Source organism: Microtus oregoni, unplaced genomic scaffold (assembly GCF_018167655.1).
Source record: "Microtus oregoni isolate MIOR12 unplaced genomic scaffold, Mior012 000009F_ref0000495, whole genome shotgun sequence".
Taxonomy (NCBI): domain Eukaryota; kingdom Metazoa; phylum Chordata; class Mammalia; order Rodentia; family Cricetidae; genus Microtus; species Microtus oregoni.
Window position 1 is genome coordinate 43,479,378 of NW_024543068.1, and position 25,099 is coordinate 43,504,476.

Here is a 25,099-nt window from a genome sequence, read left to right on the forward strand (position 1 = left end):
CTCTTGTTATATAATAAACTCATTGGTTGTAAGGAATTAGAGGAAGCTAATACATCATATTTAAATTTGAGTGTATTTTTCTATAAAATATAAGGCTTTAGGGTCATACATCTGGACATTATTAGTTCTCAAATAATATCTGATATTATATTAGTGGAATATTTCTAAAATCTGGCATTTAATTTTTTCCTTGATGATGATAGAGTAATCTATGAAAAGGAGATATAAAGAATGCTTGAGTGGTTACTAGAAGTGTATTTGATAACTTTCAAATGTCCTTTTACATAGGTAATTATTTCCATGCTCAACAAAACTTTATCAGAGTCTCTAGTGAATTCCATTAGATAAGCAGTAATTTTAATCTTTATCTTGTTCACCTTCTGAAAGCACAAAGTACAGAGAAATAGCAAAAGAAAAGATACTGGATAAGAAAGGAAGAAGGGACTATCATCATAGCTAATTGAAGTTTGATTATGTATATAAAACAGCAGAGGAGAAATTAACTCAGTTCATATTTCTGAAAGAACATTGTGCAATAAAAGGGAAATATTTGCATCAATGGTTACACTCTGAATAACAATGAGAAATACAATGTAATCTCCTCTCTATGCAAGCTCTGGAGCAATAAAATAGCAGTTATTCCCATTGCCATTGTCAACATCCCATAAAATGCATATCTTGATATACTTTGGAAAAGGTGAAAATCCCCTGATACAAACTGAACAATGAATAAGTAAGCCAACCCCAAAGGAATTAAGATGAGACAAAGGTTATGAGAATAGATTTCTTGAGTATAACTGGGAAACCAAATTCATTTACTGAGCTAAAATTGATTTACAAGAATAAGCAAAGCCATCGGAAAAGCAGACAAAAATAATCAGGAGACATAAAAGTCAAAATGACAAAGAAATTGTATGAGTTTTAAAACAAAATTTCTAATATGTTTTTTCACTAGTTGGTAAGAAGAATTATACCATCTGGTTTATATTCACATTGCCAAGTTCATATTTCTATAAGAAAGTGAATTAACAGTGCTGGAACAAGCAGTGAATTTTCTCATAAAAATGAGTACAGCACCTAACACTTATTTTTTATACTTCATCAACATGCACCACATATCTAGTATATTTAGACATATACACATATGTGTGCATATTCAGAACTGTTCTGTTAGGAAATAATATTTTCCATTCTCTTTTATAACTGTGAAGTAATGGAATTTATGGATGGGATTAGAGTCAGCTGTTTAAGACATATGATAGTGTTCAGGTATAAGACTATTTAAATATATGGGTTAATTAGTCATTCTCTACTACCTAATGAAGAAATGGGCAGAGAGATGTCTTCTTTGTGAAGATATGGATGAAGTAAAAAAGCAGCTCTCTTTTCGGAAGTGATGCAGGTTGTAATTTCAGTAGTAACACTTAGAATTTGTCCGTTTTGAAGTGCCTGTGGGTTATTAGCTGCTGAATTGAATCAAAACAGTAACATTCATTGTGATTTTTAAGTATAGAAGTATATCTAAGACCTGAAAGTTTTGAAGTGTCGTTTAAACATAAAATCTTTAAAAGACTAAGTTAAATGCAGCTCACACTGTAGTGACATTTCAATTATATTTTAATAAATAAAGACTGCCTGAGAGCAAATCAATCCCACTGGTCAGCCTTACAGACTAGGTTATGGGAACACACACCTTTCATCCCAGCAGGACAAATTTTAAAAAAAAAATCACTTATAGCTAGAACTCTTTACAATAATCCCCCAAACTCTTCAGAAGTTTAGGAAGATTTAACTTCTGTGGAATTTGACTAAACTTTTCACTTTAAGCAATTGTAAAGAGGACACTTGCCCTGGGTGAGCAGAGATCAACCACAAGTAACCCAAAATCATGAGGCCCAGGTGTCAGGAGGACAGCTTCAGTTTTGACCCGGGACTCTTGCTCAATGTGTGGTTGAACACCAATATAGTGAGCAGGTATGTGGTGGAGAAATGAGAGAGGGAGGGAAGCAGAAGAGTTCAAGTTCTAGGGAGAGAGTCCGATTGAAGAGTTGAGGGCAGTGAATAACTAGCTGACATGGGGGGCTTGCCGGCCATCCATGGCCGTGGAGATGTCCCATCCTGGGTTGCTGCCTTGAGTCTTGTCGGGGTCCATTGCCTGTAGGCAGATTTTTCTGTTCTGCCTGCCAGCTCCTATCTCACTACACAGAGATTTATTATTAATTATGCAAGCTCAGATGATAGCTTAGACTTGTTCCTAACTAGGTCTTACAATTTAAATTAACCCATATCTGTTAATTTACATTGCTCTGTGTGCTTTGATTACCTTTACTCTTAACTTCCCATGCTGTTTCCTCTCTGCCTGGCTGGTGATTCCACTTTCTCTTTCTTTTCTTTACAACAGGAAGTCATGCTGTTGAGATCTTAGAGGTGTACCTTCTGAAATTTTTAAGTAATAGAATCTCATAGAAGACTCTATCATCCTCCAACTCTTATAAACTTTCTACCCTTTCTTGTTCAATGTACCTTGTGCCTTAGCTATAGGAGTTATTTTGTAGATGTATCCAGTGGGACTGTAAATTCACAACTCTGTATTTGAGTGGTTATTGTTTTCTTTAATAATCTCTGTTGTAAAGAGAATTCTCTTTGATGAGGCATGAAAACTAACAGTGATCTATCAGTATAAGGACATATTTAGAATGTAGTTAGGAATTGTGCTAGTAAGTAGTGGTTTAGATTCTTTTCCAAGATTAATTCTTTGCTAACCCTGAGTAACTGACTATATTTTCAGTACTTGACATGAGATTTCTTTCCTGTTGTGTGGATCTTAAGTCCAAATATATACCTGTTGGTTATCCCCCAAGGTGTGTATGTACTGATGAACATTTAGGATTATCATGCCATGCTGGGCATTATTCTAGTTCATAAGCATCACGGTTGAGAAGGATTGATGGCTGCTTGCACTGGAAGCTTGCATAATGCCTTAATGGAGCTCTGAAAAATAGTCCTCAGGGAGGGGACTTTCAGGTCGGTTCTACCTCAAAACTCTCTGAGCCCTGTTTCTTTGGTGTATGATGCTGTCAACAATAGGGAGTGACTTTCCACCTCAGGTGGCAACCGATGGTAATAGAAGTAGCCTACAGCACTTTGCAAGTCTGTTGGACATATCAGACTTGGGGGCTTTATTAGATGATCTTGGCCCTTGGAGGGAGCACTGTTAGTCAAGATAAGGAAAATTATGTTTAAACTCTGTATGTATATTTATACACAGACTTACATGAATTACATGTTTCTTCTATATGTAGTTTATAGTATGATTCCTTATGAATTTTTTATACATCATTACTCTTATTTTTAAAAAATGGGCCCAGGATCTGACCAGAGTTCTGAAAAGGAAAAAACAAAAGTTGAATTTGAATCACCTAAAAAATACTCATTTCCATAACAATTAGGAAAATGCAAAGCAAAGGAACTTTTACATTTCATCTTATCCTTGTCGGAATGGCAAAGATCAGCAAAACAGATGAAAACACATGGGAGAATTCCTAGCTGGGTCAGTTACTTTGGAATTCAGTATTGAGAATTTCAAGAAGCTAAAAATGTGTCTGCCTTATGACTCAGCTGTACCACTGTTAGCCTATGCCCAAAGGACTTGACATACCCCACAGACACTTTCATAGCCATGTTCATTGCTGTTCTATTTACAATAAATAGGAAATAGAAACAATCTATATGTCCTTCAAGCAATGAATGGATCATGGAAATATGGTAGTTATATACAATGAAATATTTTTTACCTGTAAAGAAAAATCGAACTATTTACCTTTGCAGGCAAATGGATGAAATTTAAAAAAAAATATAATTATAGAGGGTTACATAAGAGCACTATGAGCTATTACATGACAAAAATTGTACAGCTGCACCATCTACAGTCTGGTTGCTCTAGGGCACAGGAGTAGGCTGCCAAAAGACAGAGGGAAACATCAGGAAACTGTATGCATGATTAAGGTTTATTGAAATTTACCAACAGGAAACTAGCAAGGAAGATAAACTTACTGACCAGGGAGCTAATAGGAAAGAGATCTCACTAACAAGGTAGACTATCCACTGGCAGCCAGGAAAACAAACAAGTTCCCGAGAACTGTCAATGTCAAGAGTGTTGATCCAGATCCACAGGAACATGTGGTCAACAGAACTGCCTGCGATCTTTGACAAGAGATGGTTAGACATCCTCGTCACTCCCTGTGAACCCTGCTTGTTAACCTGTCTCTGAGCATGCAGACAAAAAGCAAGTCCTCTTCTAGAAAAAAACTAGTAATCCCTCTTCTCAATACACAGATAAGGAATCCATGCTATTCTACGATTTCCATTCTTAAAGTTGTTTCATTGTCCCATTAACTGACAGGAGCCTTGAAAATGGAAAGGGCCATTTCAGAGTATCTTCTTTTTTTTTCTAGTTATTATGCAATACTCTGTAAGAAATGGATAGATAAGCTAGCCAACATGAAACTATGAAGGAAAAGAAAGTCTCTATAGATTATTAACAGGATGACTGAATAAAATGAAGCACCTGTCAACAAGAAAATGTCCCATGTCTAGATAGTTTCTTTGGTGAATTCTCCCAATCATAAAAATACAAAATAAAACAGCAACAAAAGATACAGATGGTAATTCTTTGTGGACTCTTCTGACAATATGAAGAGTAGAGATAGACTATGTGTCCCTTGATGGATAAGTAGGCAACGATAATGTCAAAATGGCAGAGGAAATTGGCAACATGTGTGATTCTGGAGGACTTGTGACTAACTGAGACAAGAAAGACAGTGGAGGATCTGCAGGATCTCAATAATACTTGGAATATACTCAAGACAATCTCTTGGTAACTGAGAATAAGCAGGTTAATAGTGACTTGGTGGTGCTGTGGAATGGCAAAATGCTGCTTGATTAGTTTGAAGTTTTGGTTATAAGATCAGTAGACTCCGGAAAGGTAATATACCACCTGGAAATTACAGTTGAAGTTCATTAAATTTATTTGAAATATTCTCCTCACAAATAAACACATAATGGGAACTAAGAGATGCTGAATATGATATTTATCTTGACCATTTTAAATACTGTATTATATACACATGTATATCAAAACATGTAGTATACTTTACTTACATATAATTGGTATGTGCTAATTATATCTGAATATTGGTAAGAAAATGCAGAATGCAGAAATTCTTTTGCTTTATCAGTTAAATATTGTAAAGTGTTTTTATTTTTTAATTTCATTAAAATTTGCAATGGGTGTGATATATTAACACTGACCTCAATATTGCAGAAGGCTGAGGAAATTAATATAATCCTATACAAAAGGGGGGGATGATATATCCCCAAACTCACATACCTGGCCTCCAGTTTAGTTTTCATAGCTTCAGATTATGGAGATGGCCACCGATAGGTGGTCAGAATCAACATTTCCTAATGTGCTCTGTACATGTGATGACTTATTTGGTGTAGCCTAACTTCTTTATAATCTTGATCTATTAAGACACTATAACAGGTTTCTTTATTTGGTTATCTATTATTTTTATGTGGGTTTTTTGATGTGTTTGCTTTTAACTACAATGAGTATTTATATTGGAACGCATTAATTCCTTATATCAATGTTAAATATAATAGTATATTGATGCAATTGGCTAATTTAATCTCAATTGGCATTTAGTGTTAGCATTAGAAGGATTTAGTGGAAAATGTTGAGAATAATGTAGCTCATCACTAAGAAAGTAGTTATCTCTTAAAGATGGAACAGGATAACCTGGGATGCTGCTAAGCATCAGTTGCTTCCCTGGCTGTTTACAAGTTTCCAACTGGCATAACAGCAGTCCCAAGTAGACTGAGCTTTGGATTTCTCATCAGGGAATAATGATCTTAACATGCACCACACAGCTGCTCGGCATGGAGCAAGTCCTTCCTTAGCAGGGTCCTCACTTGTCCATCTGTTGGGCTGACCTGTCGCCTGCTCAAACTGGTCATCTCTCTGCCATGTGGTGTAGGTTTCAATTTTGAGGACCTTTGCATAAGTGACTTGCACTAAAGTAAATGCGACCATTGTCCAAACACTGGGCCATGTCCTTAGGTTCAGCTTTTGCATAGGAAGACTCCAATCCCGTTTCATGTAGGTTTTCCCCCAACTCATTTTTGGTGTACGCTTTATTCCTATTGAACAAAATACTATCAGCCATATTGCTTGAGTTATTGTTCAATACTTTGTTTCGAATGATTTAAAAATAATCCATTTGAAATTTATTGCTTTTAATTTGGCAATCACTCACAGAAATTAGATTTCTAAAACTGTTTTACCATTAAAGAATAAACAAAAGTTAGTAACAAAGACTTTTTGTACCAAAAATACATTTATTAAACAATATGAAAATTTCTGTCTAAATTAAACACAAAATTATCTTTGTGAAATAAGAAAGACTCCATAGAGAAACTCTTATTGCCACTTCCTGTATGAATTTTAGAAACAAAAGCTACCATTGTAGAACAATAGCTCAAGATGGAGTCTGGAGAAGTTTCGTCATCTTATTTTCGCTGCATGGTAGATTAAAAACAAGAGGTTAGAAATAAAGAGCAGAAGGAAGAGAAAGAAATGGGATTGTCTATTCTGCTTTTCATAGAGACAAAAGTAAGAGTTTGAAGAGGGACATAAATGGGATGGCCATAAGCCACATTCAGCCCTTTTCCACACTGTTCAGATTCACCCCTATTTTTTGGTGGTACTCTTTTGTGCTGATCACCATTTAAAGAATATACATTGTTCTTTATCTCTTATGCTTTATAAAACCCAATTCCAGTGTATCTAGGACTTTAATTTAAAGGTGGATACCTTGAGTCTGATAGAAGAGAGAGCAGGGAGAGTAAATTCCAGTCATGAGTTAAAAAAAGTAATAAATAGGAGTTCATTGAACTTCCCAAACTTTGAATTTATTTCTGAAGCAACAGTGTTGTGTGATATCCTTTGGATAGAATGATGGTGAATTGCCAGGCAGTGGGGGCATTGAATCTCAGCAGTTGAGAAACAGAAGCAGGTGGATCTCTATGAGTTTGAGGCCAGCCTGGTCTACAGAATGAGTTCCAGGACTGGCTCCATAGCTATGGAGAGACCCTGTCTCAAAAAAGAAAAAAAAAATAATAAGAATGATGGGGAAAGAACAAATATCAGTAAAAATGTTCTATTTTTGTCTAAGAACAAGTATTTTATTATGGAGGAGGGAATGAAAATGAATTTATTTTACCCATTAATTTCATAAGTACTGAATGATTACAAAGGATTAGCTTTCTTTGTTTAAGACATACCAGCATCAATTTGTTCGTGATCAAATGGAAGTTTCTTTGTTTAAGCCTTTGATTTACTTTGATTTAGTTTCAGGTTGAGATATGAATAAACATTTTTGATAGCTCCGTGGCATTCATAAATAACTATAAGCCGAGGATATTAAATGTCTATATGCACAACCATAATGTCTAGCTTACATATTTTACTTTATATATTTTACTTAAATAACTACAAACATTTACTCATACGATAGTATTTAAATGGAAATATGGGTTCTGTCTCCTGATTAACATAATTGACACCTTGCAAGCCTGCTAACTGTTCACATACTAAACAAAGTCAGGGCTGCGCATTTGCAATTGCAACCAGCTAATGTAGAATCTTGTGCTGCAACAAGAACCATCTATATCCTTACCACAAGTTTCTTTCAAATAAATTTACACCTAGCATTTATGTTTGCTCTACCAAATGTAAAAATCCTTATCACTAGCTTACATATGAAGGAGGAACACTGATGGTCAATACAACTCAACTGGTAGAACAATACTATTCCATCCATGTAAGTTCATAGTTACTGTTCTGTTTAGAGTAAAATTTGTCAATCAACTCTTCAGTTTCCATTTCTGTAATAAAGTTTAGTAGATAACCAAGATATAATAAAAAAAAACAATATTAGTTTGCTTTACACTTTTGGAGTTTGCAGTTCAATGCATAGCTGAAAAATGTCAAAATGAAGTTCATGGTTAAGGAATTACTACATTCTAGCATCATTATGTAGTAAAAGCAATAACATAACTATATTACACAAGAATTTTGTGGCACTCTCAAGAGACATGGGTTCACAAAAGAAGCAGGAATAAAAACTAAGGCATAGAGAATCTGTTCAATAAAGTTATAGCAGTGAATTTCTTAACTCGGAGAAAATAATGAACATGTAACTAAAGAAGGCAATTAGAATCTCTGATAGATATTATTATACAAGAAACTTTGTACGATATTTTATGGTCAGACTATCAAAAAACAAAACAAATTATATTGCAAGCTGAGGGAAATAGCTATCTTACTTAAAAATGGAAACAGAGCTGTTTTCTGCTAAGCAAAAATTCAAGAAAATGTGGAAAAACATATTTCAAGGCTTGAAAATAAACCACTGCTAACTATACCTAAACAAGCTCTCTGTTTAAATTGATGGAGAAATTAGAACCTTTCAAGATAAACACAGACATACTCAGTAATCAATGATGATAAGTGCATTTTTTTGCAGATGATACTTAAAGGAATATTACATTCATTGTAGGAAATAATCTCACCACTGAGAGCAAAGTGAAAAGCAGAATTCACAAGAGAAACGGCTGTATAGAGTAGGTCTAAGAAGGGATGTCTGCTGTGAAACACAATCAATAAATAGGCTCATGGTATAGCAAGAGAAGAAAACAAAGAAAAAAACAGTAATCCAACCAGATAAATAATAAACATCTGTGATTAATAACATTAAATCGAAATGTCCTCAGCGTACCAATAAAAAAATTGAAAGAAAAACTGTGAGAAAGCATGTAACTTGTAAATACACCAGAGATTGTATATTGAAAGATAGAAGATAATGTATTAGAAGATAAAAGAGAGTATCCTATTTACTAATCAGTGGAACAATCATTATGAAGGTATTAAAACAGTCAATATATATGAACTAAATGTTGAAGATCTAAGTTTTATAAGATAAATACTAAAATATCAATGGTCATGAAGGTCAGTTTTGGCAGAAAATAATTTTGGTACACCCCCCTTAAGTGTAGAAAGGTCATACCATCAAAAAAATCAACAAACTTCAGGATTAGGGAATACTTTTAAAAATCACATCTTTTTTTTTTTAAATCCAAGAAGTCTAGAAAAATTAGATTAATTCCTAAATACTTATGATCAACCAAAATTAAATTAAATAAATATAAATATCCAGGAAGATGTACACAGAAGCATGAAACTGAAGAAGTAATAAATGACTCCGCCCTCAAAAGAGATTAATATTCATGTACTCACCAGTTTTACAAAAACCCAGGTGAAAGATCTGACAGTAATACTCCACAAATTTTTCGAGAAAATATAAAGTGAAGGAAAAACATTGAACACTCTTCCACATTATTATTCTGATACTCAAATTGGATAAAGATAAAATAAAAGTAGAACATAGAAATATTTTCGATATGAACCTAGTTGCAAAAATTCTCAATATAATTCATGTACATCATGTTAAAGAATTTCTAATGAAGATCATACATCATGATCAAGTATGTTTCATCCAAATAATTCTGGGCTTTTTCAATTTATACAAATTGATAAATATAACTGAACATACATTAGATTCAAGACAAAAATAAAATGATTATTTGTATAAACAATCACAAAAAATGACCTTGATAATGCTCAACACTACTTCATGGAAAAAAGTTCTGAAGGAAGAACCTACCACTAAAAGAAATCATGTGAAAATTATAAAGGCTTCACATAGTAAACCTATAGAGAATAATACAATAAATTTGGAATAAATGATAGCATATCTACAAAATCAATAGGTAATCAAGTGTTCTAATGCTTATCATCTTTATACAATATAGTACTCAAGACATAGATGGAGTAACAGAAAAGCAGAAAGAAATAAATGAAAAATATATAGAAAAAGATTTCCTATTATCCTTATCCTCAGAGGTTACAGTCTTTTGTTCAGGAGACTACAATGATTCTACCAGATAAGATTCTAGATCTGATAAATATTTCAACAAAGTAATAGACCATGGAATTAACATGCAAGCCAGTAGAATTTTTATGTAATTATAATAAACTTGCTGAAAATTTAATCACAAAAAAACTCCATTCATAATATCTACAAAATACATACAAATAAACATAGTTAAGGAGATGAAAGGCCTCCAAAGTTAAATGTTTAAGACATTTTATGAGAGAAATAGGTGGGAGAAAACCCCCAAAATGGAAAGACATTCCATGTTATATAACAACAGAATAAATATCCCACGAAATTACCTTGTTATTGAATATGGTGGACACTATAGAGATTCAAAAGAATCTACTCCAGACTTCCACTTTCTTTACAAGACCAGGAAAACTAAGCTTTTAGGTTATATGTGAACACAAAAGACCCAAAATACCCAAGACAATTCTTAACAAGCAATTGCTTTATACATCATGGCCTTTGATCTCAAATTATACTATGGAGTGACCAAAAAACAAACCACTCACAAAATAAATATGAAAGTCAATGAAATAGAAGAGCCTTATAGCAGACTCCATCAAACAAGCCATAAGCCCATGGCTATGCAAATTTTGGAAAAGCTGTAACAAACTTTGGCCAAAATACCCCTCTAACAAATGGTCCTGAGAAAAATGGATATCTTCATGTACAATAATAGATTTCTCTCCATATTTCTTTCCTTAGAAAAAAATCAAAGTGAAGTAAAGGAGTTAACATGAGATCAGACACTAAAATTTCAATAGTAAAAGACAGGCAAAAATAGAAAAAAGTAAATATACTAAGAAAAATTTGGGTAAACCATGCTGTTCACCATAGCCTCAAAGTTATATAGATTCCTATATCTGGCTGATTTCTATCTCTATATATGTATAAATCTAATTCTTGAGCTGAAAGACTTGTACAGTAAAAAATTTAAGGTTTTGAAAAAAGTAATTAAAGATTTCTCAGGATGAAAAGTTTTCCCAGTCATTGGTTTGATATAATTAATGTAAAACTGGCCACATTACCAAAAGCAATCTGTAAGCTCAGTAAAATGTCCATCAAAACTCTAGTGCTATACAAATAGCTGAAAGACATTTAGAAAAAAAAATCATTCAACACTCTTAACCATCATATAAATGAAAATTAAAATTACTTTTAGATATTATCTTACCTCAAAATTAAAGCCCAAGACAGTTTAAACAAACACACAGACACAGATAAACATAGACACACAAACACACACACACACATCCCCAAGCAAACAAAGCAATCACAAACAAACAACAAAACAAAGGATGATAAATTATGCCATGGATATGGGAAGAGTCGGACACTTGTTCAGTTGCTAAGAAAATCAAAATTATAAAATTCACAGGTAAATGGATGGAATGGAACTATATCATCCTTTTATATTAGGTAACCTAGAAACAGAAAGACAAACAGTAATTTTTTCTCTCATTTATGGATAACAACTTTGAATCTTTAGACATGCATGTTTTATTTAAAATAACTGTTGATGTTAGTAAATTAATAAGCAGTCACAGGAAATAGCTTTCAATGTAGGAGAGGTAGAACACAGTGACAGAGACGATATAAGGAGAGTAAAAACTGTAGAGGTTAAACTGGGGTGGGAATAGGATGAGAGCATGGAGGAGTAATAGGTAATATTGAAGAGCTTTTAAAACTGTCATATGGAAATCTAACAGATATATATTATACAATTAAAATTTAGGTATCCTATAATGGAGAGATGATGCCACCATTTGGCACTGCCAATTAACAAACGAAAACCCAGTGCTAGCATTGGTAACCTTCTCTATAGTTGTTAGTCAATAGAGCTCTTAGATCTTTTTCCTCATTATATGCTATTCCCAATGCTATTAATTTTCCTATCAAATTCGAATATAAGGTCCTGTTGTAGACTTTATTCTTTGATCTTATTCTATGGCTCCGATAGAAATCGAAATAGTAAGCCAGTATTGACAGGAAACCTTCCTCCATACTGGCTATGTTCCTTAATCCTGGAAGGTTCTATGCATACCACTAGAGGAAAAAATAATGACCAGTCATACTCAGTTGTGAGAACTATGAAGGATCCTAGATAATTTCAGAATACCAAGTAGGTTCTTGGCTCAGGAGACAATTCTTCTCTGGGCTTGGAAATGATCGTGCAATATTTATCCACTTTAATGTCGCTTATTTTTAAATCTAATAGTAATTCTCCTTGAAGTAGCAGTATCTTTGACATATCATAATCTAGAATTATCCCTGTCGAGCGATAACTGTATCTGTTCATTTAAATACTTTTTATTATGAAATTCTCCCCTACTTCAATATTTTAAGCAATAAACTTGGAACATTTCCTAATGACAAGAGTAAACAGTATTTCTTTGTACATCTTTTTTCCCTAAAGCCCATTCTATAGAATAAACTTATTGCTTCATCTTTATTTTAAAATAACCATTTTGAACAGCTGTTCATTATTCCTTGCTCATTATCTTCCTAGAAAGAAGAAAGGTTGGCCTTTACACTGGAAAGCTGAAATTCATAGATTCTCCTGGTATTTGTAGATTAGTTATAATGTATTCAATGCCCAAAGGATACCATAAGAGGATTAGCTAGTGTAGGACAGGCACAGAGACAGTCCTTCAGGCAGCTACACTGGAATCATGCAGATGAAACCAAAATTAGGCCAAAGTGAGTCTTTCCTTTGAAATAATAGAAAAAGTTTTCAATATTTTTGATCCCACTAGCTTCTTCAAAGTGATTTTCAAATTCTACAGTCGTTCTAAATGAGAACTGTCAGCTCCTTCAAATACAATATAATATTAACACTGTTTTCTAAATTCTTTCTTTAGCTCTATCTCATAATGTGGGAACTCGCCTGATAATACAAACTGGGTTTAATTATTTTATTTGTTACTAAGATGTGCAATTTCATAATATTTCCTCCATGTTTTTGTTTGCCAAAATAAGTCAAGTATCTTACAACAAATTGCCTTGTAAGAAAGAGAAGCCTTTGGATAGTCAAACAATGCTTAGCTCAAGGCGTCCTTTCCACTGTTGTCATAGGTTATGGCTATCTTTAGATCAAAAATATATTTTATTAAAAATAAATGAATTCCTAGGCAGTCTGATAACTAGACTGTACCCTAAAAAATTTGCTGCTAAGATACACTTTTCAAAATTTATCTATTATCTGTAATATTTTTTATTAATATGGTTAATATTTATAACTTAAGTTATGAGTCATAGTTTCAATGGATAGTGGGTGTTTCCAGATAGAGAAAAAGAAGAAAACAGCATAGTAATGAAGTCACATGACCTCTTTATAGAGTAGAGACTTCCTGATGAAGCTCTCCCTTCAGCTCCTCTACACTTTCCCAGGATCTGCTTCACAGTACTTGCTAGTGTGGATACAGGCTGGGAAAAAGCTTAACTACTTGGATAAATCTAAGCCATGAATGGAGGCACTGAGAATGATATAGAAACTGTATGCAGTACTAAACGGGGGTGGGGGACTGAAAAAGTCTTAGCTGGGACCTTTTTTGTAGACGTGTGGAAGTTTCCAGCATCAGGCCGTTACCTAACTCTGTAAAGCCCCCCACCCCTTTCCAGTCAGCTCTTTCATCACTCTCCCACTCTGTCCACCCACTCTACCTGATCCTTCAAGTTACCATGCCAACCCAATTCCAGTCCAAGCAGAAGATCTTCTCTATTCTCTCTTCTCAGAGATAACTATGCATCCCATTTAGGCCCTCCTTGTTACCCAGCCCTTCTGTGTCTATGGTTTGTAGAATGTTCATCCTTTATTTTACAGTTAATATCCACTTATGAGTGAGTACATACTGTGTTTGTCTTTTGGGGTATGGGTTACCTCACTTAGGATGAATTTTTCTAGTTCCATCCATTTACTTTCAAATTTCCTGGAGTGATTGATTTTGACAGCTGAGTAATACTCCATTGTGTAAATGTACCACATTCTTTCTTCAGTTGAGATACATATAGATTGATTACATGTTCTCGCTATTAAAAAAAAAGTTGCTATAAACATAGTTGAGCAGGTGTCCTTGTAAGGTGATTGAGCATCTTTTGGTTATATACCTAACAGTGGTATTACTGGGTCTTGAGGTATATTGCTTCCCAATTTACTGAGAAACCACCATACCGATTTCCAAAGTGACTGTAAAGCCTGTTCTCCCACCATTAGTGGAGAAGCATTCCCCTTTCTCCACATCCTCTTCAGTATAAACCTTCATTTGTAGTTTTGTTTTTAGCCATTCTGACAGGTGTGAGTTGGAATTTGACTCATTTTGGTGTGGCTAAGGATGCTTAACACTTTTTAAAGTGTCTCTCTGCCATTTAAGGTTCTTCTGTTAAGAATTCTCTGTTTAGGTTAGAACCCCATTTTTAAAATTGGATTGTTTTATTTATGTCTATTTTTTGAGGTCTTTATATATTTTAGTGATCAGCCCTTTGTCAGATGTGGGGTTGGTGAAGATCTTTCACCATGCTGTAGGCTGCCTTTTTGTCCTAGCTTTCTGGGCTCTGAAATATTTCTAATCTCTTTTTGGCATGCAGTGATTTTCTTTTAGCACTATGCCTACATTTGGGTTGAAGTTTACCTTTTCTAATATTGGAATTGTGATGCCTGCTTGTTTCCTTGTATCATTTTCCTGAAATACTTTCTCCAATTTTTAACTCTCATGTAGTGATTATCTTTCAGAATAGGATGTATTTTTGGGGGGTAGCAATAGATCCTGTTTTTTTATACCAATCTGATATTCTGTGCCATCTGAGTATGGAATGGTGATTATTAATGTTCAAGGTTATTATGATAGATGTTTGCTAATTGCTATAATTTTGTAAATTTTCTATGGTTTTGTCTTAATACTTATTTTCATTCTTTTTTTTTAATTTTTTTAATACTTATTTTCTTAAACACTATTTTAGTTTTCTGTTTTCCCTTATTCTCGTAGAATGTGTTTATTTATTGTTCTTTTGACTCTGAAACATTTACTCCAGTATCCTGTGAAGAGTCTGTACAGTGATCATAAATTCCTCTAGCCCACTTTCATCATATATTGTTTTCTTTCTCCATCAATCACAACAGATAGTTTACTGAATTTGGTAGTTTTGCATTTACATGATAATATGTAAATTCATTCAGGACTTTAAATTTGTTCATTATTTGTACTCTGTGCATACGTTGTTCTAAACAGAGGTTGATGATATTGTCTAGTTCCTCTGAAAAAGAGCAATGTCAAACACAAATAAAATGCTGCCTAATTAATGTATGTTATATGTCTGCCATCAACATATTATTTACTCATTTTATTTACATATAATTTACATATTATTACTCAATATCCAAAGATACACAGAGATACTAAAACAAGAATGCATCTCATCAAAACTTATAGGCTAAAATTAACTCCTTGAATGAAGTAAACATAAAAGCAAGGCTGAGTTTTTGTTTTTTACATTGAATTTTATTTTGATTGAAGTTCAGAGAATGAATATTAATGGTATTCAGGGTGATATTTCAGCACTATTATACAGCATGTACAACCTTCCTCTCTCTACCCTGTTAACCATTAATGATCATTGCCCTGAATCCAGACACACTTTGTTGAAGCTAAGAATAAAATATTCTTAAATACTGAATCATCAATGCTTGTCATGAAGAATTCATTACTCTGAAATATTCCAATTTATATTGATTTAGAAGTAATTTTGAATTTCTTTTTCCATCAACGTAAGACTGGTTACCTTGTTTTAATAGTGTTAGTGACAGTACCTAGATAAACTACAGCTTGCCAATTGAGTGCTTACTTACTAGCTCACAAAATCTAAGATGAAAAGTAAAGTTCAAAGCAGTACATTGTCTTTTGAGACTAAATGTTTCTTTCTAGAGAATGGTGCCAGATAACCTGTTATGTGCCTACATGTCAGAAAGGTTGAACAGAGCAGACTTTAGACTTGATGGAATGATAGGATTTCAAGAAATATAACTGGAGTTTATTTGAGAAAACAACGGGACAAGGCAAGTTTGGTGAACTCGCCCAAGTGGATAACTAAAGACAAAATCCCTGATAGTAAAACTAAGTGAGCCTTCATTTGGACTCATGGGCATGGGATTTCTGTGAAGACCGCCATGAATGTATGGTTAGATTAAGATGTCCTGCCATGTTAGCAAGTTCTAGTTGCTATGACAAAAATAGTTAGGGGTTCTTTATTTGAATTTATATACAACGGAAGGTAGGGCATTAGGAAGAGAGGCAGCTGTCACATTGTGTCGACAGTCTGGAAACTGAGATCAATGAATGCTACTATTTCTCCTTTATTTTCAACCAAGTTTCCCAGGCTGTGGAATGATGCCACCAACATCCAGAGTAGCTTTCTGCGTCTCATACAACTTAATCAAGAAAATTTATCATAAACATGCTCAGGAATTTTTTCTCAAGATGTTCCTAAATTTTATCTAATTGACAAGTCAAAATTATCTACTGCACTGATTCTGTTTTTGTATGACATTCCCTACAGAGGCAAAACAATCCTCTTACAGGAGATGAATATCCTCTTAGGCCACAATTCTTCTTATAATCTTATTGTCTAAAAAGATCCCACTAGTTAATGATAAATAAAGCAGCAATAAATGAGAAAACAAAGAAAAACAGGAAATAATTTAAATATACTAAAGAAAAATTGCTCATAAAACAGGTTTTTAAGAATAATTTTTCAAAAATGTTCAGTGAAATTGTAATTGATAATACCGCCAAAGAACTAGAAAGCAAAAAAGAACATAAATGGAAATAAAATTTAAACATTATTAGTAGTAAAATGAAATATTCAAGGTGAATTTACAGAAATTAGGCAAAACTAAAGAGAAAATAAATTAGTAATGGTTACAAAATTTTCAGAAGAAAAATCAAGATAGACATCATTTATTCAGTAACCACTAATGAGTTCTCTTAACTCCAATAAATAATCTCTCAACCACAGATCAACAATAAACTCAAAATAAACTGATTCATAGGCAAAATATGTCATGAGATTAGGAGAGGATTTGCTGAGAAGAGTCCAGTCAGAGCAAAGGCTGAGAGAGGATAATGGCAATAAAATTGATGAAAATTTGGCTTACGAATGTATAAATAAATTTGATAAAGAAACCACAATAATAAATAAATAAAATATGGTATAGGTAAAACACTAGTAATCCCATAATTTCTAGCATACATGTGATAGTTGTGACCGAAGAGAATAAAAGGGAAAAGGAGCCAAGCAAGATGATGTTTGAAAACATTTTAAAGACAAAGTATAAGAAGTAATTCATTCATAGGAAAAAAAATGACACTATACAGAATACAGCAAGAAATAAATAAATAAAACCACTCTGATTAAACATTTAAATGTTCTCAAGACAAGAGCCCACATTCAAATATGGCAGAGAAAATGTAAGAATATTTTTTGTTTCTTTTCCTTTTAAAATTTACGTAAGTACTCTGCTTACATAATTTGTATATCTCCCTCCCTGACCAACTATTTGTATGTCCCACCCTCTCCCCTTCGAATATATAACCTTTTCTTTAATTATTATAGTTACATATCTGCATTTCTGTTATACATACAAGGTGCTGTTCATTTTAATTCTGTGGAATAATTCTGCACACTATGAAGGTGTGTTTAATTCTGTGGAATAATCCTGCACACTGTGAAAATGTGTTGCTCTCGCTGTTAATAAAATCTGGTTGGCAAACGGCCAGGCAGGGTTTTTAGTGACAGAGGATGCTGGGGAGAAAAAGAGTGGAGTCAGGGGAGAAGCCGTGAGATGAAAAGGAAGAAGGATGGGAGTTCATAGCTGAGGTAAATGAACCGGGGACAGCACATAATTGGATAGAAATGTGTTAATTTAATATGAAGACACTGGGTGGAGACAATATAAGGTATCTTCTGAACATTCATAATTAATAATAATAACTCTGTGTGGTTATTTGGGACCAGCTACCAGAATACAGAAAAAAAAAACCAACTACAACTTAATATTATCCAAAATAATATGTTTAAAGAGGGCTGCTTGGGATAGGATAGCCCATTATGGTCTAAGCCATGAAAAATATTGATTCTGCCTCTCTGAGCAGCCATTACCTGACTGTGCCCTTTTCTCTAGGGCCGAGCCTACGGGAAAATTCGCCCATTCATTTTAAGAAGTTGATTGGTGTTGTTATCATACAGTTCTTTTCAAAGTGACCATATTTTTGAGGTTTTGCAAGTGCAGCTCCTTGTCATATGTGGGAAACAATATACCACAGCAGATGTGTTTATCTCTTGGATTTTACAATTATCCGCCCCTCCTTCCACAATGTTTACCAGATTTAGGAATAGAGTTTGTGCTGGTGATATGCCATTTGTGGATGGACACCCCAGTCAGTTGTTGTCCTTTGGCTTTTTTGATTATTCCTAGAATTGATTATTCCTATTCCCCTCTCTCTCCCTATCACCCTCTCTCTGGCCTCCTCAGATAAAGACAGCCCTCATGCTTATTTCCTGACACCTGAGTTCTTTTATCCCTCTCCATTCTGTGGTCTTCCTTTTCCCTTGATTAATTCTTTTTTAACTTTACAGAAGGTTTGCAGTTTTACGAAGTGCCAGTTGTTTTTTACCACTTAATTTCTGGGCAAATGGAGTGCTACTCAGAAAGTCCTTTCCTCCAATAGTATCATGTATGACACTGCCGATGTTTTCTTCTAACAGTTTAAGTGTCTCACGGTGAAGATTTAGGTCTTTGGAACAGTTGGAGTTCGTTCTTGAGCAAGGTGATTAATACAGGTCCATTTTCAGTCTTCTGTTTGTGGACATCAAGTTTCCTAGAACCATTTGTTGAAGGTTCTTTATTTTCTTCAATATGATTTTGTCATCTTTGTCCAATATTAAGAAGCTAAAGTTATATGTACTCATATGCTATATACTGAAATACATATTTATTTAAGAAATAAGTAAATAAAAGTATTATAATAAACATAACAGAAAGAATACATTTCAAATCCTAATGGAAAGCAAATAGAAACAGGAGTAATAAGAAACCCACATAGTTTATTTATTTTTTTTAGAAGGCAAAATCCATAAGCTGTAGAAAAGAGAAAAATTCCATGATAAAAAAAAACAACATCTTAGGATAAAAATTTGGGATAGAAACCAGGGAGATATTCAAACCATGGTGGAAGATCTAATATTCCTTTCACACTTTTTAATTCACAATGGAAACTTTCATCAACAATAAACACATTTGTGCTTAATAATTTAAAGTATTAATTTATTGCTTACACATGAAAACTTTTTTCTTAAATCATTCAATCACATGTTATTTTATGCATGTTTGAAAAACTTGCACAATGATTCATACCCTGAGTTGCTATATCACTTTCAAAATTTCAAGGTTAGTCAAACTTTTAAATGTGAATTCACACTACTCAAAAGATTAGTATAATATAGTATTTCATAAATTGGCAACAAAATAGATCAACATTTCAAAAATAGAAATTTGAAAGAAGTAATCCCCTAATAAAAGAATTGTCAAAATAGTAACAATTATAGTGAGAGTATACTTAAATAGTTAATAATCAACCCAACATTTTTCTTCCCAGTATATAACTACCTTTTCGTATTGAAGAATTAAAATAAGAAAGAGAACATCATCAAATGAGTGATTACAAAATAGCTAGGAATATTGTTGAGATACCACTTGTAAAACCTGCTGAATTAAAAAAAATAGTACTTAAAATTATTACTTAAATATATTATGGAATAAAATAACCTACAAGCAGCAATCTAATTCTAGTAGTGATTATATAAACTGCAAATTAAATCACACTACAGCCAACATCATAAAAAAAATACAGGCAATAAAAAGGTTAGAAAATATATGTTACTGTAGGGCCTGAAAACAACATTACTGAGAAAGTTCATAACCTCCATATCAACATTGAAAAGAACAGAACAACTCTGTACATAATGTTAGGGGTTACAAAATTTCATTAAACAAAACTGGCTTAGGATTTGAAGAACAATTAGTATGTTCACCATATTAGAAAGAGCAAGTGAGAAACCATAGTATTTCAGTAGATGCCAAGAAAGGCTTCTACTGTCTTCAAAATAAAATGGTGTTATTTTCAATTTTTAGTTTAAAGGCACTATTTATAGGTTTTCTGTATTTATGTTTTATTAACAAAAGGAAAGGTAAAGATATAACTGGTTAGTTAATTGAAACCTGAGGAACTGCTGGAAAGAATAATTACTCTTTTAAATTAGAATAGATATTCTGAAATTTAGGGCACCACAGAAACTGGTATACTTATTTATCTTCTACTTTCTATTCCTTTTGTGCCCATACTTCCAAGTCATTAGACCCTGGGGTTTTTTTCTTTTGTTGTTGTTGTTTGTTTGTTTGTTTGCTTGCTTATTTGGTTAGTTAGTTGGTTGATTGGTTCATCTTTTTACCAGTTGTTCATCTACCTTTGAATTATAAAGTACAAATGTCAGAGAGAACAGATAATCAGGACATTCTCTGATACCGCATCAGGGGTGAGTCTGTAGAGTAGGTTCACCCGTCCTGCGTTCACATCAGCATGGGGACCAGCCCAGCACACTTCCTATAAATAGGAGTTCTCACAGTGCCACATCTACTAGAAAAGAAGATTTAACACTTAAGTTTGCTACAGACACGCCCAATAGTAGTCTATCTTGCAACGAGGATGAAAGCAAATGAGAAATAGCCTGAAAAGATAAATCATAGTCTTAGAAAAGATAAGAAAAAGAATGCATCTTTCTGTGCTTCTCTTTAAATTTTGACCTTGTGTAAATTCAGATGAAGCACCAATGTGGAAAAAAAAATAATAAGTATGGGACCCGTGAGGAGCAACATGTTTTTGAAAATTTGGCTTCACATTCATAGTCTCTTTTTTGTTCCAATGGTAAATTATTTCTAAGATTCTAGCTGTGACAGCTGGTGATAATCTGCTGATCCTTTAAAAAATAAAACATATGGGTCCAGAAAGCAAGTTTATGTTGTGATGGTACTTAGCCTAATACAGACTTGATTGTATATGCAAACTCCATGAAAAAGAACCAATTAGACTCATTGTATGATTGTTTTCTTTTTCCACAGGATCTAGTTGCAAGAGAATTATAACAAATGTTTCCGCGTTTGCTAGGGGATACTCACCATTTTTTTTTCTTTAAGACACTATGCGTGCTAGGCTGTTGTCCCTGATTACATTTTCCCTTATGTCCCCTGTTAGAAAAGTAAAGAATCTTGATTTTTTTTATTTGTCCTAATAGGTTTGATTTAATGTTGACACCAAAAGACACATTCAAGGAATCATGCTTCCAAAACTTGGAATCAATTACCTATGCTCAAATACCTTACTTCAGGGAGATGGGCAGGCAATAAATTCATACCAGACTCTTAAGAAACGATTAGCATGCAAGTACAGTAACAGCCCAAAAGACTGAGTCTGACCGTCGTCTTCCTGTCTGTGTAGCAATTTGAATAGTCCATGTGTGCTGAGCTGGGTACACTGGCCTCTTTCAGTGAGAAGAAAGAAAATGTGTAGAATTAATGAACTGTAGCTGAGAGGGGAGGAAAATGAGAGCAGCTTAATGATGGAAGCAGAGGCTCTTTGTTCCTCTCTGAGTCACCCTTCTACCCTGAGACCGTGCAGACTATTCTAGGCCAAGACCCAAAGACTGGAAACTGCTTCAGTTTAATCAGTGTAGGTCAAGCTCATAATATTTTCTTTTGAACTTGTGACTCCCAGTGGGAGAAAATACCATGTTGACCACAGTGTAGTCCTTTGGATACAGAATGAAAAATCATTATTTTAGATATTCCAAATGTGTACAACTTCGGCTTTGATTTTACACTTACTTCATCCTTTTCCTCCTAATTTTCTAGTACACTGCACCTCTATGCTAATTTGGCCCGGATGCTAGCGATAAGGTCAGAGCATCTCACTTTGGTCTTTCCTTGATTGCTTATCACCTTTCCTGAATGCCGTCTCTGTTTACTCTGTGCATCTGATCTCACGTTGGCATTGCAGCCCCTTGGCAGGTTGGTGTTCTTGCTTTTCTCTTTTTCCAAGCAGCTGTTCCATATTTTCACATGACATGATGTAAATGTATTTCCTATTCATGAGGGAAGTAAAAGCACACAATCTCAGACAGTGTTCTATCACAGATTTCTTTTATCCAATGAACTGAACAATTTCTATCAATTCTACCTTTATAATCTCTTGTCTGCATCAAAACATTTTAGGAGAATTATAGAAATATTTATACTTTCGTTTCAGAAAAATCAGATTGTTCATCACAATACATTTTTAAAGCCATTTCAATATTTATAAGGAACCAATGGACCCAGTCCCTGGATTCTCATTCATTGGCACCTGCAAATAATCAGTAGTGATAATGAGGCATATGGACAGGCATTGTTCTACATACATTAATTTGGGAGCATTATAGAATGGAATAGGTTTGTTTTTTAAATATATACATTTTAAGTGCAACTCATATCATAGAAACATGTAAAAAACTTTCAGTCTTTTTAATGTAATTCTTCGTTTGTGTAATTGTTAAAAACATAGAGTAGAAGTCAAATACTATGATGCTTTGGCATCAGGTTTTGGCACATAGAGACACCTCCATGGTCCCTGAATAGAAAGCAACATTAACTAGAGTGCTCTGGTTCTGTCGGTATAATTTCTAACACTGCTCTGATGTGAGCTTTTAAATACCATATGGCAAGGTCATAAACACATTGAGTGAGTAGGTTACCACCTACCTGAGACTTAGGGAAATCAAAAAAGGCTTATGCATATTCGTGATGCTTAGACTTCATTAGTGGCTTTTGAAAAGTGCCAGAATCTGCCTAAAAGTTTTCAAGTTGCTGCGTGACAGAACAGCATCTTTCAGTCAATAGGAACAATCTGAAGACACAACAAATAATTAAAGAATAAATTTCAATGTTTATTGATCATTTTCTGCTAAGCTAAAATACATATGTCCATTGTAATAATAATTAATTGATTGTCTTCAGTCTTATGCTTCTAGAACATAAATTTGCAAACATTACTGATTAAAAGACAATTAGCTGAAGGAAAAGTTTAATCTCCTTGTCTTGGCATCTCATTCTTCTTGTCTGTTATTAATCACACTACTCTTCATTGTGAATAAATACACGATACAAGCAACTTAAGGAAGGACAGGTTTGTTTTAGCTTACATGTTGAGAGGCCAGCACAGCATGGTGGGGAGGTCATGGTGAGAGACACAGTAGATGAGTCATGGTGAGAGACACAGTAGATGACCTGATCATATTCCATTTGTAGTTAGGGAACGGATAGAAATAGATACTCATACTCAGACCACGTTCTCCTTTTCCTGGTTCTTCATTCTGGGACCCTACCCAATAGGATGATCGCTCTCACATTCCACACAGATCTCCCTTCCTCAGTCACACCCTCGCATGGGCTTTCACTGGCCCCCACAGAGTTGTATTTCTTAGGTGTTTCCAAATCCAGCCATGGTGACAATGAATGTTTTTAATCCATCCTCCCATAAAGAAAACCTTTTTTTCAGGCTGATTCTATATAACCTTTTCATTCTGACTTCTTTACTTTTCAACAACCTAGAACTCATAGGGCATTTTTGAATTTAAATAAAAATAATATTTACACATCTACTTCTAATCCACCTCTTCAACTATGAGTTGTACAATGAAAGATTCTCCACTTACGTATTGTTTTATTAAATATACTTCTCAGGATTCTAGAAAGATTTGGTTTCATACTTGTATGTCAATATATGGGTACTTAAAGAAAAACTATGCAAGCTAGAGATATAAAGACAGTCTATTTCCAATAGGTTGCATATGAGGTATGGAATTTGGTTAACACAAATCTTTACTCAATGTCAAAATTAAGTAATCCCCAGAAGAATATATCCCAATGAATCTGTTCTCTAATGAATAGTCTAATTTTATGATTCAAAAACATTTTTAATCCAGAGCTACCTTTACAGTTGTTCAGTGTACATACTGCCAAAACTCTGGAACAAAATTTTAATGTATTTTTATTTATTATTTTAAACATTCATTATTGATAGTGTATTTTGGTGACATTCATCTTCTTATTCCTCTAACTTCTCTATCCATTCCAGCTACCTCACTCTCCACTTGATTTGTGCTATACACTAAAGAATGGTAAACACACAAGGGGCCATATTCTCTCCAATTTCAACAAGTCATGAGTGGCTTGTTATCTAGAGATGTGAGGCTAATGGGTTCCTTGCTGTGGAATAGTCTTTTTGTAGACCGTAAAGATGTGTCTCTGCCTAAAGTGCCTTCTGATTAGTTCAATAAAGATCTGCATGTCCAATAGTTCGTCACAAAAGAATAGGGAAGATGTCTGGGGAGAGAGAGGACTCTGGGAAAACAGAGAAGCAGAAATGTCAGCTTGACACTTCTGTCAGACATATGGCACAAGGGGGTGGTCACCAAACAACAGGGCAGAACACAGATTAATACAGACAGACTAATTTCAATGATGAGAGATAGTTGGGAAAAACCTAAGCAAAAGCCCAGATTTTAAAATTAATAATAATTCTTCATGTTGTTATGGGTGATCTGGTGCCCCAAAGGAAAGTCCTCTTACAGTTCTCCCAGCTCCATGCTGGGTATTGACTGGTTTAAGCTTAGGCAAGTCTTGTACACATTAACACAGGCTCTGTGGGTTCTTGAGTGAAATAATCCTGTCATATTCAGAAGGCAATGCATCCTTCTGGTCCTCCTTCACCTCTAACTCTCATAGTCTTTCCTCTCTCTCTCTCTTTGTTTTTTTTCTCTCTCTGAGCCTTGGTGCCAATGGGTGTGATACAGATATAGATATATCACATAGATAGAGATATGTGATCTAGATGCCCCAATTGTGACTAAGTATTGCATAGACATATTCTCTATACTTTGACCATATATACAAA